The sequence below is a fragment of the Anabrus simplex genome, chromosome 4 (assembly GCF_040414725.1).
Source record: "Anabrus simplex isolate iqAnaSimp1 chromosome 4, ASM4041472v1, whole genome shotgun sequence".
Taxonomy (NCBI): Eukaryota; Metazoa; Arthropoda; class Insecta; order Orthoptera; family Tettigoniidae; genus Anabrus; species Anabrus simplex.
Genome location: NC_090268.1, coordinates 400,193,148 through 400,210,694, shown reverse-complemented (window position 1 = coordinate 400,210,694; position 17,547 = coordinate 400,193,148). Strand labels below are relative to the sequence as shown.

The 17,547-nt window shown below is 40.2% G+C and overlaps 1 long non-coding RNA gene across 2 annotated transcripts in view; it reads left to right on the top strand.

The window, feature by feature from the left end:
• Window positions 1-1,208, top strand: part of LOC136872039 (uncharacterized) — a 66,105-nt gene extending 64,897 nt beyond the window's left edge. For both annotated transcript variants that reach the window (XR_010859861.2, XR_010859860.2), the window contains exon 4: window positions 1,196-1,208. This is a non-coding gene — a long non-coding RNA (uncharacterized lncRNA). The remainder of the gene's footprint in view (window positions 1-1,195) is intronic.
• The last annotated feature ends 16,339 nt before the right edge of the window (window positions 1,209-17,547 follow it).

Below are 17,547 nucleotides of genomic sequence, written 5' to 3'. Positions count from 1 at the left end.
CTATATGCAGATGGAAAATCTTACACCTATGTGCCCATGCGTGCATTATCTTTATACAAAGTAAAGAGCCCAAAATAATATTTCCTAAAATCTCTAGGCAACTAATACATGTAATTTCTTAGAAGTACATAAGTTGATATTTTAAAATACTTTCCGAACCTGGAATGTGGTGATAGTTAAATGTTTTATACTGGTTGTTCATGATGCCGATTTGTTCAACTATCTGCACCAACTCCACTGGCACAAAAGTTTCTAAAAAATCAATGATTTTTGGGTTGTCATCAAACACTACTTGGCCCTTAGAGCCTGTCACAGTTATCTGAAACTCTGGTGAAGAAAAGTAATCCGTCCGCCACAAAATTAGTGATAAAATAGCTTTCGTACTCGCCGTGTTTTTCTTCTTTCGTTTAGAAGGAGGCTCTGTTTCTCTATTACATACAATATTTTCGGCACTCTATCACTCTCACTTTCAAAATCGCTTAACAATTCCTTTAAAATGATCATTTCCATCATCACTTTCCGCTGTGGTTAATAACTGAAAGATTCCGTTATCCGAAATAACATCGCTGCAAGAGTGACTAAATTGTTGTTCTGCCATGTTTGTTTACATCACAGATGAACAACTCCACAGACGTCTACAAAAAGCTCTTCAAGTTACTTCCCGAAGCTATAATCTCCGATCAGTTAGTTCTGCATAATGCCCAACAGGTGGCAGAACATGTCAGAGATCAAATTCGCACTCGAAAGTGAACCAGGAAACTAAAAATAATAAAATTCTCGCACACCATCTATAGGCGGGCGTAGCACTCATCTAGTTAAGTACAGTACAGCCCGCTGGCTGTCATGTGGTATTTGCCTCTTCTTACTCCCACAAGAGAGAGAAAATTTCTAATTGCTGGCTAGCGCAGACTTACTTTGGTCATTACGCCCAATGAAGCTTTCGTCCGTTGGAACAGAGGCAAGTCGTTTGTGTCCCGTACAGTGCTAGAATCTGCTAGTTATGCGACTAATCTTCTTAGAATGACACGGAAATCGGCATATTATTGTCACAGGGTGTCCCGATATGCTATTTACAGTATTGTGAACGGTCACGATATTAATTCCTAAAGTTATTATGAAATGTAAACAGCTGTTATTTCTTTCCTTTGAGAATTTGACACATTCATTTTCTCGTGGTTTTCTTTGCTTTTTCCAGGGATGCCGACCTGATGCGTCAGAAACAACTGAAATCTGCTAATGCTAAGAAAGATGGTTCTCCTGCCAGTTAAGGAAGGAAATGAATTATTGACAATTTTTCTTCTTGCTGTCACCAAAATATTTGAGTTTTATACTAACATAAAATGGCAGGGCGTTTCCAGTGCAATGTGGCAGGAAACTTGAACATTCATCTACTAATCAATACTAAAGAATTGGGTGATAATTTATTTTGCAATTTGTTTATCACTATACACCCATATTTGTCATGAATGGTATGATAGTAGCTTTGAAGATGATAGGATTCGTAGGTTAATTGTTTGATCTTAAATTCTATCAAGATGTAACAGATCATTTTATGAAATAAAGGAACTGCTACATGTATTGCCAAAAGAAAAAGTGGATTTCATTTCTGTGATTGATTCAAATGTTTTATGCTCTTGTCTGTACATTTTATGAGTTGTTGAATTTAAAATTGTTAACCATGCTGTATGTCCCAATGTGTCTCCCTGTCTAGTTTCATGAAACTCTAAACTTGTTGCTTTGAACTTTTGGGGCAAGTAGTGGTCTTCTCATTCCTTGCAACATTGAGGGTGTAGGTATTTTTATCATGAAGAAATTAGTGACTGAAGGAAGAAAATGGTATTTCCAAAATTCAGAGTATGTGATCAGTTAAGTGTTGTCTATAATGGTTTTCAATAAAATGTTATAAAAGCTTATATATTGTGCAGTATTATTGGACATTGTTCCTTATACTCCTTTTCTTTTTTGGAATCAGTAACTGTAATGGTATCCTCTTGTAGATAGGGACAATTTTTAATTTTTTTGTAACATTTCAGTATTTGTTTGTGAAAACTTTGTGGATCTGAGCATGTAATTCAGTGAAGGCTATCCTTTGACTGTTGATCAGCATTGACAGCAATTCTTATTTGTCCATGTAACAGAATTGCATAACTCATTCCATTCTCAGGTCATAATTACACATGGAACCAGTTGAATATCAGAATGATACTTTCTACATGATCGACAGTGGGTTTTTGAGTGGTATAACATATATGTCCATAGCTTGAAGACCGATTGGGCCCTGAACAGATTCACCATCAATTGGCATAAATATCTTATTCATCATTGAAGAGCCATACGCATGCTAGGCAATTAAGAAGGAAGGCTTTCTACAGGGTGGGCCAAACGTCATAATTGGAAATGTTATTGTATTGAAACAAGAAAGGCAAACAGTTGTATTTTTAAAAATGCAAACAGTTGTATTAAAAAAAAATACAAGAATGGAACATGACAAATGAATGTTCTTACATATTTCAAACTCTCTCGGTATGCTGACAATCATTCTCGGCACTGAGTTTGATTCACTGTCATGTACGTCTGCTTGCCCAACACAGCATTTCGGGTGTGATCATTTTCAGCATACGGATGATCTCTTCTAGTTCAACGGAAGGTATAATAATAATGGCGTGTGGCCTCCTGGTGCAGGTCTCTTGTTTTGATGCCCGTAGGCGACTTGCGCGACATATATATCTAAAATTATATCTTAAGTTACTTGAAATACTTTCCGATCGTGACTTCTGGCCCACCTTGTACACAGGACCAAAAGTTATTAGTCTGCCAGGTGCACTATAATGCAGACACCAACTGTGCCTACATGCAGCACCTTTACACTTGTCATTACAAGGACAGGTTTCATAAGAAATAATATTAAGAACATCGTTCATACCTCTGCTACTTTCATATTGTCACACCCAAAGATTGACTGAAACAGATCAATCAAAATAAGTTACTTAATCTTGCCTGTACCAGAAGGATTCTGTGCATACTAGGGTCGTTTGGCGAGAAGCCTCGTGGATGCTGGGTAAGGGGCGACTATGGCTGTTGCGCATGTGCCTATTTAAAGTCTTGAGGCCTGACAAACATCTGTGCAGTCCACAGTGACTTGTGAACCGAGGTGAAGTTTCAAATTGATAGTGCTTTACTAACACATTTGCTGTAAGTACTGTATAATGAACATGCTCCTGTTTGAGAGCGCTCGCACTGTCACAACGAATATTTGTAGCTTAATCTGCTACTCGTACCGCATCTACAAGCTGCCGCAGCTCCTTATCGGAGATGGATCTACGCTTACAATAACATAATAAAACTCTGTTGTTTGTCATACATGTTCATTATAGACTGTTATGCCTTTCAGCGTTCAGTTTGCAATTCTGTGTGAATTTATTAATCACCACTACAATATTGTAACTAGTTCTGCGACTTTGCTTAGTTCTATGTCTCTTATCCTTAAAGAGACTGAGTCAAACCATCATCTTGGTCTCCCTTTACTCTTACCCTCCATAACACACCCCATTATTCTCCTAGGTAACCTTTTCTCCTCCATTCGCCACACACACCCGTTTACCGATACCGGTTCATGCATACAGCTTCGTCCATAGGGATAATTAGAAACAGCCTTTATCTCCTTATTCTGAGTACTCTCCTGCTATTGTTCCCACCTATTGGTACTGGCAATCATTCTCGATACTTTCATATCTGTAAGAATAAATTGACAAGAGGGTCTACCTTTTCAATACAATATATCAAGTAAAGGATATTACATAAGTCTTGGGACAAGTTTCAGCCACTTAGTGGCCATCTTCAGCAAAATAAAAATTGAACAGATTATGTGGTAATTAACACATATGTATAACAGACCAAGACAGTGTTACAGGAATAATTATAACATTAAACTACATATAATAACAAAATTTATGGTTATGTTCTTGTCATATTATGATGCCTTAAAGTTTACTTAGAACCTCAAGCAAAGAAGTAAATCTGGAAATGATAGCCAGAATTAGGAATGAATAAGCATTACAAACTATGTAGCAATTGAGGCTTTCACGGCTGGTGTCACAAATCATGTCGGCGTTTTCCGGGCTTGTAGGCCGTGGTCCAGGAGCAAGTGAATGTCCCAATGTTTCACCGAAGACTGCGTTCGGCATTGTCAAGGGTGATATAGATGTTGATTCCCATAGGGAACCTGAAATATTTGTCCCGAAAGAGTAAATTTATAATTCTAATATAAATGGTCCGTTATTGGACATTATAAATTTTCAAGCTAACTCATCCTGGTTGCCAGCATTTTGCCCCCGTGTGCTAAGTTGGGCTCATCAGTTGATACATAGCACACCCACCAAGACGCATGGCTAGTGCATACCATGGAGGCCACTGCGTAGGCTAGTTGAAGCCACCGGCAGTGTCAATGCACTATGAGAGACTTTGTCTCATTACCAAAAAATGATGTCTGCTTGGCCATGTGATGATATAGATGTTTATTTCCATAGGGAACCTGAAATATTTGTCCTGAATGAGAAAATTTATAATACCAATATAAATGGTCTGTTATTGGACATTATAAATTTTCTAGCTAACTCATTCCTGGTTGCCAGCATTTTGCCCCCGTGTGCTAAGTTGGGCTCATCAGTTGGTACTTAGCACACCCACCAAGACACACGGCTAGTGCATACTGTGGAGGCTACTTGAAGCCACCGGCAGTGCCGATGAACTGTGAGAGACTTTGTCTCATTACCAACAATTGATGCTTGCTTGGCCATCAGATGATATAGATGTTGATTCCCGTAGGGAACCTGAAATATTTGTCCCAAATGAATAAATTTATAATACCAATATAAATGGTCCGTTATTGGACATTATAAATTTTCCAAATAATTCATTCCTGGTTGCCAGCATTTTGCCTCCATGTGCTAAGTTGGGCTCATCAGTTGGTACTTAGCACACCCACCAAAATGCATCCTCGGTGACAGTAACATGACATGATATTCCTTTTTAGATATGGTAATGTTTGCAATTGTACGATGTGTTATATGTATGTCCAGCTGAGGATGACCCGCTAGGGTTGAAACTGGACCTGTATTTTTATTAATAATAATAATAATTGTACCGGGAGGTACACCGCAACGCCACACATTTAAATCTAGCGCCTAAATAAAATCCTCTATTGGAAAACAGTGAAACTGAAACACCACCAACTTAGAACTTTACTCAGAAGATGTCACCACTAAAATGTGATGTAATTTTGTTATAGTGCAGTTTCCTAGCCTGTGTGAATTTTTACTTGTTTTGTTGGCCATTCATCAAGAAGTTTTGACATTCTCCCATAGATGACACTACCAAAAACTATGATCATGCACCCTGGTGCGAGGTATAAAAAACTTATAATTCAAAGAATTTTGTATTCATAAGGTTTTTTTACTGATGTTCATTTATTTTTGGGTTGGCAATATTTCCTTTTTATTTCTGCCAGTTTTGAATCTAGCCAATCCCTAATTTGTGTAATTAATTTTCCACCTATCACAGGCTTCTCCGATTCTGAGTGTCACTTTTGAACTCGATCAATAAAATTCTGTGGGTGTGTCTTGATTATTCATGAATGATCTCGAACCTTGCCCGAGGGTTTATAAACTGCGGCTTTTCACGTATGTTGACCAATTGATCGTCATCTTACTGAGTGTGCGTGTCAAAGCAGGAGGCGGGTGGCCTCTTTCATCGGTCAGCAGTACTTCAACAAGGTAATGGCAACATAACATCTTTCTTGTTGTAGGTAACTCCGCAGTTTAACCTGAGGGGAAAGGTCCGAACCATTAACTATGTAACCTACTTTTCTAAAAATGTAACTTCTGCCGGCTAATGTAAAAACTTCATAAAATCTTTAACTGTAAATCGGGGATAGAGAGTGAATTATCCTCTCGAGCTCCCCTTCATCTTGGTTTGAGGTGCCACGTTTTGTAACCTTTCGTTTCTGCAATGTATTAAGGTTATTTCCATGCGTGCAACCTCAGTAATTTGGGAATAGCCCCTGTTTCGTCGGCCAAGCGCCCTATAGGTTTTAAATTTTTGGAGCTCAGTCTTCGACTCCATTCAAATTGTACTCGGGCCGTTTATTTGACCTGTTCTTTTTCACTAAGGCCTTGTAGGGGTACTAGATACCTCTGTGTAATAAGATTCCTATTTGTAAATAGTGCCTTGTAAGGCCAGAGATTATTAGATTTTCATGCAATGTTGCCTTGAGTAGGCTTGGAAAACTGAGAGCCTGTTAGCTCTTTTTCAAACCTCTTGAAGGCTAGATGTTGTGATTTTAGGAGCAAGTGCTCTTTGAATTAGGGGATTTCTGCCCTTGTATAAATTTGTGCTCTTTTGTAAATTTGAGCTAGGAGCTCAGGAAAAATAAAGCGAGGGCTTGAAGCCCACGATCTGTTAAAACTAGTGATGGGCAGTCTGAGACGAGGTCTCGGGATTTCTCGAGACTAGCGCAGGCATTATTTCTCGCGAGAAATCTCGAGAGCGTTGTCCCCACAATGTGCGGCGAGCAGCGTGTCGTAAACCTGCAGGTAGTCGGAGCTGAATGTTGTTTGTTCCGAACATGCGAATAGCCAACCACGGGCCTTCTCATTTTCGTAAATACGTGTCAACAAGCGACTAGGTCGTTCGTTTATACCGAGGTCTATTTTGACGCAGTGTAACAATTATAAAGGATACGCATTCGGGCATTGTATGCACTGGTAGGTACACGAATGAGTGGTTTAAGTACAGAGCCTGACGGCTACTGTAGGTACACGTACCTGGATACTAGAGGCATGTGTTATTCGAACTCGAGACGAGGCAAGATGCACCTTGCTGCATATGCAACCACCATTACGCATGAGTGGAATGTGCAATCTAAATTGCTATAGAGTATTCGCGTCATAGGTAGGTACTTCGGTATATGACGGTGCAATGTGAACTGTGTCGAATTGTACGCGACAACTTAAAGACGATGTCCGAAACGCAACGCAAGTCGTGGATGTCTGTTATTTTTAAGAGATGTCGCATAGCACAGTTGCTTATTCAAAAGAAGTAAAATACATCGGCATAAATACTTCTGGGATGATCGGGCACTTACAAACGCATAATATCAATGAAGAGGAATCGTCACAGAACACCTCCGGCCCGGTCTGAATCACAAGAAACTATCCTGCCGACAACGATTGTGAGGCATGCAGGTAGGATTACATCCTAATAACACTTATTAACAAATTATAGGGGTTATTCAGCTAAGAAGTCCACCTGACATAACTCGTGAACAGTTTAAGATACTGGCAGTCTGTATTCACTTTCGTTAATGGTAAGGAGCTCATAGTTCAACATGCAGTGCTTTCATGGGGTTTTGACAAAATTTATCGTCACACACGTTTCCGTGTGAGAACTGCTGATGATAACTATCAAGCTTACACTCGTAGTTGCTGGGACGTCGCACAGCTCGCAACACACGAGAATCGGTCTCGAGAACGTTGCCCATCACCCCTGTTAAACGTTCCACTCATGTGTAATGGGGGTTGCATATATAGCAAAGCACATCTTCCCCGTCTCAGATTCGAATAATGCACGCCTCTAGTATCCAAGTAGGTGTACATCCTATCTACAGTTTTTCACAAAGTAGGCTATGCATTGTTATTCACCTAAGATGTCCACCCCAAATAAGTCGTGAACAGTTTAAGATACTGACATTCTGTTTCCACTTTAGTTAATGGTATTAAGGGGTTCATAGTTGAACATGCAGTACTCTTCCAGGCGTTTGACAAAATGTATTGGCTCACACGTATTCATAAGAGAACGTTATTTCACGCAATAACTGCCAATGATATACTATCAAGTTTACAGTCATAGTTACTGGTACGTCGCACAGCTTGTGCTACAGGAGGATCGGTCTCGGGATTCTCGCGAGAGTCTCGAGATCTACGACGTCAGTCTCGAGAGTCTCGAGCGAGAGCGTTGCCCATCACTAGTTAAAACCACTAATCTTGTCTTTCCTAGACTTTTTTAATGATTGCTACTTGTACCTGTAAAAATTGTTAAGTTTGAAATTTTTGAAAATATAATCTTCAGTTTAAGTTTTAAATTCAATTCTTGACATTGTAGTTAGACCCATTCACCCCAGCACCTTCTTTAACCTCTTTCTGCTCCACTGCTAACCCCGGAACAATAATAATAAACAAGTATTGATTAGGTGCTGTTGTTCTCCTTTTTGCATTAGTGGCAAATATGACAAGGTCAAGGAAGAGTTTGTAAAGTTTCTTGGATTTAAGACAAATATTGTTTGCCTAAGAGCTAATTTCTCAAAAGAAGACAGGTGGAGAAGGGACGTCTTGATTCTTTCATTAATGATCTTTATAGGTTAGCTTTTCAATACAATATATCAAGTATAATAAATGATATTAAATAAGTCTTGGGACTAGTTTCAGCCACATATTGGCCATCTTTAGCCAAATAAATTTAACAGATTATGTGATAACTAAAACATATGTATAACAAAGACAATGTTGCAGGAATAATTATAACATTAAATTACATATAATAATAAAATTTATGGTTATGATCTTCTTGTCATGACATGATGTCTTAAAGTTCACTTAGGACCTCAGGCAAAGAAGTAAATCTTTAATGACTGATGGAGAACAAGCACTGACTTGCTGGAGGAAGCAGGCAAGTCCCAAGACTTATTATTTACTTGATATATTGTATTGAAAAGGTGGACCCTCTTGTCAATTTATTCTTCTAATTGCACTTCAGTATGGAACAAAAATGAAATTTATAGCTTATAATGATCAAAGTTCTGCTGATATTGCTGCTATAAATCGCTCCAGAACTTCATCATGGCAACCTTTGTCTAACATTCCTAGCCGAAATACATGTCCTAATTGTGAATATAACGGTAGTCACAAGTTTTGCCGTGTTGCTAGTGCTGTATGCCATTTTATAAAGTGCTGTTGACAAAAAAACAAGCCAGTCTTTAGGATTCGAGATAGCCAGTCTCAGAGGGAAGAGAATGATTATCTCAGTGAATTGACAATACTGGAATTGAACTCCAAGTCTTGGAAGCTGCCCGTGAAAATTGCTGACAAGGAAGTAATGTTTAAGCTGGATACTGGCGCTGATGTCACTGTTATAGGTACTGCTTTATCTAATGAACTTGGCCTTAAGCTAGTGAAAACTGATAGTAACTTTTACAGTAGAGTTGCTCAGCTGAGCATCCATTGAGACTAGCCTAGTGAGGCCAGGCTGGCTTGACGTAAATGCAGACAGGTTACGTGTCAAGCGTACGTCACAGTCAAGCGATAGACGAACATATTTGGTACGGCAAAGGAGGACTGTCATTCGATTGTGACTATAGAGCTATCCTCACACAATTTTTAATGAAATGTTGATTGGAGTACAGCATAAAGAAAAAACTATTTTTTCAAATATTCGTGTGTGACTTGTACTGTGCTTGATATTAACATACATGGTTTTATTTTCCTATATTTACTAATTTAAAGAAAAATGACACATTACAGTTTTTGTTACAATGCAGAGACACTCAAAACTAAAAAGGGAATTGTATGTTCTTCGCATTTAATATTTTATCGGACTTAATTTTAATTATTATCAAAGTATAATTCACCTCCACTGTAGTTAAAAACCCTGTGGACATAAAACAAACATACCTATAGGTTCAATTGTTTTTGCAAAAAAGAAATGTATTTGCGAGGAACTATTACAACACAGTGCGCTTTTTTATTTGAGCGACTGTACAAAGATACAGCGTTGAAATGTGCAAGCTACGATATACAATTTTGTGGATGGGATTGATAGAATTTCTACTGAGAAAAATAAAATCCCTATTATTCATTCAGTAAAACGTAATTCATAATTTAAAAAATTATGTTTGATTTTGAACAGTAATATATCTTCAGCCATCTTTATTTGAACATCCCCCACAACATTATCAAGCGAATGAGCACGTTTCACTTTGTAGTGGCGTTCTACATGATACCTTTTGGATATAACAGACTGCCCTCATAGTATGCATTTTGAACGGTCCACTGCTAGCACAAAAGAAAATACTCTTCTTCCCACTGACTGTCTGCTGTGAAATTCAGCAAGGCGCTTTCTTTTTCATTAATGTCACCAATTCGAACTTGGGTATCGCCGTTATGATCGAGTCTGACTAGCAGGCCTTCACCTGGCAGTGACCATCATGGCCTGTGACGTAACCACGTCACTGTGGCTGAATAACATATGATCGTTGTCTGCCCGCCCGCGGGACGAAATGTCCAGCATGAGCACCTCTGTTGTACAGTGTCGCTAAATTGCCTTTAATTGTGAAAAGAGTGACCAGTGTGTTAGTCAGGACCTTAGAAGATGTATGTGTAGTTCAGAATCAAACCTGTCCGCTATTAGGGAGAGAGGTGCTCTCGAAATTAAACCTAGTCAACTTAAACGTAGATGAAGTGGGACTTGACATCGTTAGATTTCCTGGCATGTTTAATAACAAACTGGGCATGATGAAAGGAATGGAGTGTACATCAGGCTGAGCAGTAAAGCTAAATCATTTGCTATAGCTTCACCCCATTGTGTGGTAATAACTTTAAGAGATGGAGTTAAAGCAGAGCTGGACAAGATGATTAAAGAGGAGATAATCGAGCCAGTAGAGGAACCTACACCTTGGTGTGCCCTATGGTTGTGGTCCCACGCAAAGATGGTAAGGTTCATATGTGTGTGGACTTCACACAGCCAAACAAATATGTCCAACAGGAAGGGTGTCTGCTACCCTCTTGGTATATTAGAGGGTGGAAAAATGTTTACAAGACTAGACACATCTAATGGATTCTGGACGATCCCTTTGTACCCCAATAGCTATAAACTCACAACATTTATAACCCCATTTGGCATATTTTGTTTCAAGATGGGGATCACATCTGGTTCAGAAGTTTTTCAAACAAATATTCATCAGATATTACAGGGGCTCCAAGGAGTTGTTATTGTTAAGAATGATATACTTGTGGAGGATGAAGATGCAATTCAACTCTGTGAACAAGTCTAGAAGGTACTAAGTAGACTAAATGAATACGGGATTACCCTCAACCCAAATAAATGTGAATTTGATGTTCGATAGGTAAAATTCCTAGGCCACATACTAGACGACAGCAATATCCTACCTGATCCTAAGAACATCTTGGGAATGCACCTTCCAGTGATGTACCTCAGTTACGACAGTATCTTGGAATGGTGAACTATATAATGAAATTCATCCCAAATCTTGCCGAATTGACCACACTCTCGCAGATATTTCTGAACTAGAATCACCAGTGGGTCTGGACACATGTACAACAGGAGGCATTGGAGAACATCAAAGGTATTCTTACATTGTCCCTGACTCTAAGGATATACAGAAAAGGCTTACCTACCAGAGGTACAGCCGATTTTTCTTCATATGGGCTAGGAGCCATTTTGGAGCAGTTCCATGAAGACTGTTGGTTGCCTGTATGCTATGTGTTAAAATCCCTGACTGCTACAGAGCAAAGATATGCCCAAGTTGAAAAAGAGGCTTTGGCCTTGACATGGGCATGTGCTAGATTTCAGGCTTATTTATCGGGTACATCCTTCGAATTAAATATTGATCACAAGCCGCTGGTAGAGTTGTTGGGAAGCAAACCACTAAGTGATGTTCCTGCGTAGATACAGAGATACAGAATGCATCTGGTGAATTTTGATTTTAAATATATGCCAGGCAAATTAATCACTGTTCCTGATTGGCTGTCCCACATCCCTTGGACGTGGCACACATTTCAGAAGATGGAGACGATTACAAATAAATGTTCGCAGATAGCATTGCCATGCTCCGACTCTAAACTCCAAGAAATAAAACAAGCACAAGAAAAAGATGCTGAATGCAAAGAAATTGTCAGAAATATTCTATATGATAAATGAGAAAAATCACTGATGTTCTGGAAAAAACAGATCAGAGCTGAACGTTGTGAAAGGCTTGCTAATGAAAGGTGTGTGGATATTTATGCCACAAAATCTTTGACAGGAAATGCAGGAAAAATTACATTATGGACTGGTTAAATGGCGAAGATGGGCGTTGGAGTTGGTGTGGTGGCCGGGATGTTCAAAGGATATCGAGCATATTGTAGGTAACTGCAGAGTGTGTTTGGTAAACAGGCAAGAGCCCCGTTTTGAACCCGTAATAACTGGAGAATTGCCACAACATCCGTGGCAGCAAGTCTCAGTGGACTTACTGAAACATAATGGCAAATGGTACCTGGACATTCAAGATTACTACTCCCATTTCCTGGAACTGGTGTATGTAGACTCTTTGACATCCCAGGCGGTTATAGTGCGATTGGAAAATGTGTTAGTGCATCATGGGGTTCACTGTTCAGATGGAGGCACCCAATTTGTGTCTGAAGAGTTCAAAAGATTTGCTGTACAGTATGGATTTACATGTGAAGTGTCGAGCCCCCAGATAACCTCCTGCAAACGGATGTGCTGAGAAAGCAGTCAATATAGCAAAGAAGATTCTTCCAAAATGCAGTGACATCAACCTGGGACTTCTTGAACATAGGAACACTCCATTAGTATCTGGTCTTTCACCTGCTGAGCTGCTGTATGGTAGAAAGCATCAATCCACTTTACCATCAGCAATGATTTTCCAACAGGTATCTCAGCAGAAGTGTAACCAGTTTTGAAAGAACAACTTTAAAATAAAACTGCAAACTAGCAGACAGTATTTTGATCGAAGGAATGGGGCTTGAACGCTTCCACCTCTCCAAGATGGAGAGAAACTCTGGATTTGGGAAGTGTGGCGATATGGAACTGTAATTAGAAAATCGGTATTTCACAGTTTGTATGTGATCCAAACTCAAGAAGGAAACTTTGTTAGAGCATGTAATAATAATAATAATAATGGCGTGTGGCCTCCGAAGAGCACGTGAGGCATGATCAAATGTCAGCATCATTAGGTCAGGGGGCAGCTTTCTATACATTAGAAGAAGAGGAGCTTCCACCCACAGTAGTGGTGGAAGACCAACATGGGACACCAGAACCTAGGAAGTAGGAGGCATCTAACACGAAAATGAGCACTAGAGCTCAAAGACCACCAGTCAGGTTTCAAGACTAAGTACTTAATTGAACATTTGTATTCAATTGTATTGATATTATTGATTCTGTTGATCCTATTCTACTGATTGTATTGATTCTATTGATTTATATAATCTATTTGTTTGTTAATAAGAAGAGAGATGTTGTGTTATGTAACCTATTGTATCATGATATTGATTACGGAGAACATCGGCGTATTGTAGGGATGTGTAATAAGTTTAGTTTAGTATTGGATGTTGAGTTATGTTGAACAAGTAATAAATGAGGTATGTTAATCGAAACAGACTTTCAACTTATTAGGTCGTGTTACGTACATGTAGTACATGTTGAAGAGATGTTAAGTACAGAACAAAACTGGCCAGCCGGACACCAGTGGGATCCGAACCCACAACCTCCTGATTTTGCGTCGGTTGCTCTACCAATTGAGCTATGGTGGCCTAGGCCATCTTTGTTCTGTTTGAAAGGATCTGAGCTACAGGTCTGGCACTGCTGCTAGCACACTGTAGAGTGCGTTTAAGTCGCCCGTTGTGGGGCATGTCAATGAATATTGAATTTTCACGACCGCATTGTAATCGAAACAGACTTCCAACGTATTAGGTCGTGTTACGTACATGTAGTACATGTTGAAGAGATGTTAAGTACAGAATAAAAATGGCCAGCCGGACACCAGTGGGATCCGAACCCACAACCTCCCGATTTCGCGTCGGTTGCTCTACCAGTTGAGCTATGGTGGCCTAAGCCATCTTTGTTCTGTTTGAAAGGATCTGAGCTACAGGTGTGGCACTGCTGCTAGCACACTGTAGAGTGCGTTTAAGTCGCCCGTTGTGGGGCATGTCAATGAATATTGAATTTTCACGACCGCACGATCCCACTGGTGTCCGGCTGGCCATTTTTGTTCTGTACTTAACATCTCTTCAACACGTACTACATGTACGTAACACGACCTGATACGTTGAAAGTCTGTTTCGATTACAATGCGGTCGTGAAAATTCAATATTCATTGACATGCCCCACAACGGGCGACTTAAACGCACTCTACAGTGTGCTAGCAGCAGTGCCAGACCTGTAGCTCAGATCCTTTCAAACAGAACAAAGATGGCCTAGGCCACCATAGCTCAATTGGTAGAGCAACCGACGCGAAATCGGGAGGTTGTGGGTTCGGATCCCACTGGTGTCCGGCTGGCCATTTTTGTTCTGTACTTAACATCTCTTCAACACATACTACATGTACGTAACACGACCTAATCCATTGAAAGTCTGTTTCGATTACAATGCGGTCGTGAAAATTCAATATTCATTGAAGTATGTTAAAACACGACAGTTTATTAACATATTACACTCAACATTATGGTACCTAACTTACGATCATGGCTGATTCCTTCCCTTTTCCTTTCCTCTCCCCCAGTGGGTGGGGGCGGTAGAATAACACCCACGGTATCCCCTGCCTGTCGTGGGCTCTGAACTTTGGAGCGTGGGTTGGCGACCACGGGGCCCTCAGCTGAGTCCTGGCATTGCTTCCACTTACTTGTGCCAGGCTCCTCACTTTCATCTATCCTATCCGACCTCTCTCGGTCAACTCTTGTTCTTTTCTGACCCCGATGCTATTAGTTTTGCGAGGGCTAGGGAGTCTTTCATTTTCACGCCCTTCGTGGCCCTTGTCTTTCTTTGGCCGATATCTTCATTTTTCGAAGTGTCGGACCCCTTCCATATTTTCCCTCTGATTAGTGTTATATAGAGGATGGTTGCCTAGTTGTACTTCCTCTTAAAACAATAATCACCACCAATCACCATTTTCCTTTCCTATCCCTTCCAATCTTCCCATTTCCCACAAGGCTCCTGTTCAGCATAGTAGATGAGGCCGCCTGGGCAAGGTACTGTTCCTTTTCCCCAATTGTATCCCCGACCAAATGTCTCACACTCCAGGTCATTGCCCTTGGGGCAGTAGAGGTGTGATCCCTTGCGGAGTTGGGGGGGGGGCGGGGGAGATTCAACCCTAGAGAATAAAAGATTTAAAAAAAAAACAATTTCCAATTTCCGTGCAATCATTTAAGAAAAGGCTAGGAAAACAACAGATAGGGAATCTTCCACCTGGCGGACTGCACTAAATGCAGATAAGTAGTGATTGATATAATTGATCCTGTAATGATTAAGATGGGGGTATCCCACAGGGCAATATTATTAGACTCATGATTTCTTACATATATAAATGATATGGGTAAAGAACTAGAATCACAGATAGGGTTATTTGCAGATGATGTTATGCTGTATAGAGTAGTACATAAGTTACAGGATTGTGAGCGACTACAAAAGATGTAGACAATGTTGAGATGGCAGCAGACAATGGTGAAAAAATGAAATGTCGTATGGCTTTTAGTGCCGGGATATCCCAGGACGGGTTCGGCTCGCCAGATGCAGGTCTTTCTATTTGACTCCCGTAGGCGACCTGCGCGTCGTGATGAGGATGAAATGATGATGAAGACGACACATACACCCAGTCCCCGTGCCAGCAAAATTAACCAATTATGGTTAAAATTCCCAACCCTGCCAGGAATCGAACCCGCGACCCCTTTGACCAAAGGCCAGCACGCTAACTATTTAGCCATGGAGCCGGACGCAGACAATGGTGTGATGGTAAACGGGATGAAAAATCAGGTTGTATGTGTCACCAAGAGGTCTTCTTACTTTCATTTACTGTGTGGATGGGGTGATATTACCTCATGGGGAACACTGTACGTACATAGGTGTTAATGTAGGGAATGATCTCCATTGGGGTAATCACATTAACAAGGTTGTAAAGAAAACACACAGATCTCTTCATACGATTGAATGAATGAAAACCTACAACCTGTTTTCCAGTCATTGACCGGGTCAGGGATGTAATGAATGAAGCAGATATAGGCTGTTAGTACGATGGGGTCGCCACTCCCAAAGTGATTTATTAATGACTGATAGATGCTATGAAATGAGAATGGAGAGTGTTGATGGAATGAAAGATGACAGGGAAAACCGGAGTACCCGGAGAAAAACCTGTCCCGCCTCCGCTTTGTCCAGCACAAATCTCACATGGAGTGAGCGGGATTTGAACCACGGTATCCAGCGGTGAGAGGCCGACGCGCTGCTGTCTGAGCCACGGAGGCTCCTCTTCATATGATTATGAGGGTATTTGGGGGGTTGTAGTAAGGGTGTAAAGAAGAATCTGTGTCTCTGGTAAGACCCCAGTTAAAGTTCCAGTGTATAGCACCAACATCAGGACTACTTGATATGAGTACTGGAAACACAATTTGCTCTTGGTGATTTCCAACAAAAGAGTAGTGTTGTGAAAATGTTGCAAACTTTGGACTGGGGAGACTTGGGAGTAAGATAAACTGCTCGACTAATTGGTATGTATTACAAGTTACAAACAAACAAGAGGGTAAGTGCAATATCTATCCTGCCTCCTAAAATTTTTGGAACAGTCTTCTTCTTCTTCTTCTTCTTCTTCTACTTCTTCTTCGACACCCGTTTTCGAATACTGCATTTTATGCATTCCACTAAGTTACCTGTGTCCGGCTCCGTGGCTAAATGGTTAGCGTGTTGGCCTTTGGTCACAGGGGTCCCGGGTTCGATTCCCGGCAGAGTCAGGAATTTTAACCATCATTGGTTAATTTCGCTGGTACGGGGGCTGGGTGTATGTGTCGTCTTCATCATCATTTCATCCTCATTACGACGTGCAGGTCGCCTACGGGTGTCAAATCAAAAGACTTGCACCTGGCGAGCCGAACATGTCCTCGGACACTCCCAGCACTAAAAGCCATACGCCATTTTATCCAATGTGATTGTTTTTCCTTCGACTTTGAGGAGTCCCCTCTCTTCAATTAGGATCACTTGTTGTCTCCACAAGTATATATGTGTTGTCAGCAAGCATATCATGAATAAAGGGTTCATATTAACCAAATGCAAGGACAATTTTACCTTGAGGAGAGATTTTTAAAGTGTATTTTAAATGTAACGTGAAGAAACGATTGGTGTTTTTCTGTTCTTAAGACTCTGATCATTAGTTTAAAGCACCGATTTTATTTCAAGTGTACTCGGTGCATGCTTGTTAAGTTTTAGGAATTTTAAATGTTTTTGACTATTCTGTATTATCTGTTAATGTTTGTTATGCCTACTTTAATCTAAACTATTAACAAGCAGCTGAAGATTTTTCTCATGAGACAAAACATGTACCGCTAGTTTTGATAGTGTTATTTAATTGCCAAGTGTAATTAGAATAGTATTGAAAACTAGGAAATCCTCAAGTCTTTTATTGTAGAGTAATTGGTATGTTCTGAGCTGTCTGTGGAGGGATGACATGGGATGACATTAGTAGACGAATAAGCTTGAGTGGTGCTTTTAAAAGTAAGGAAA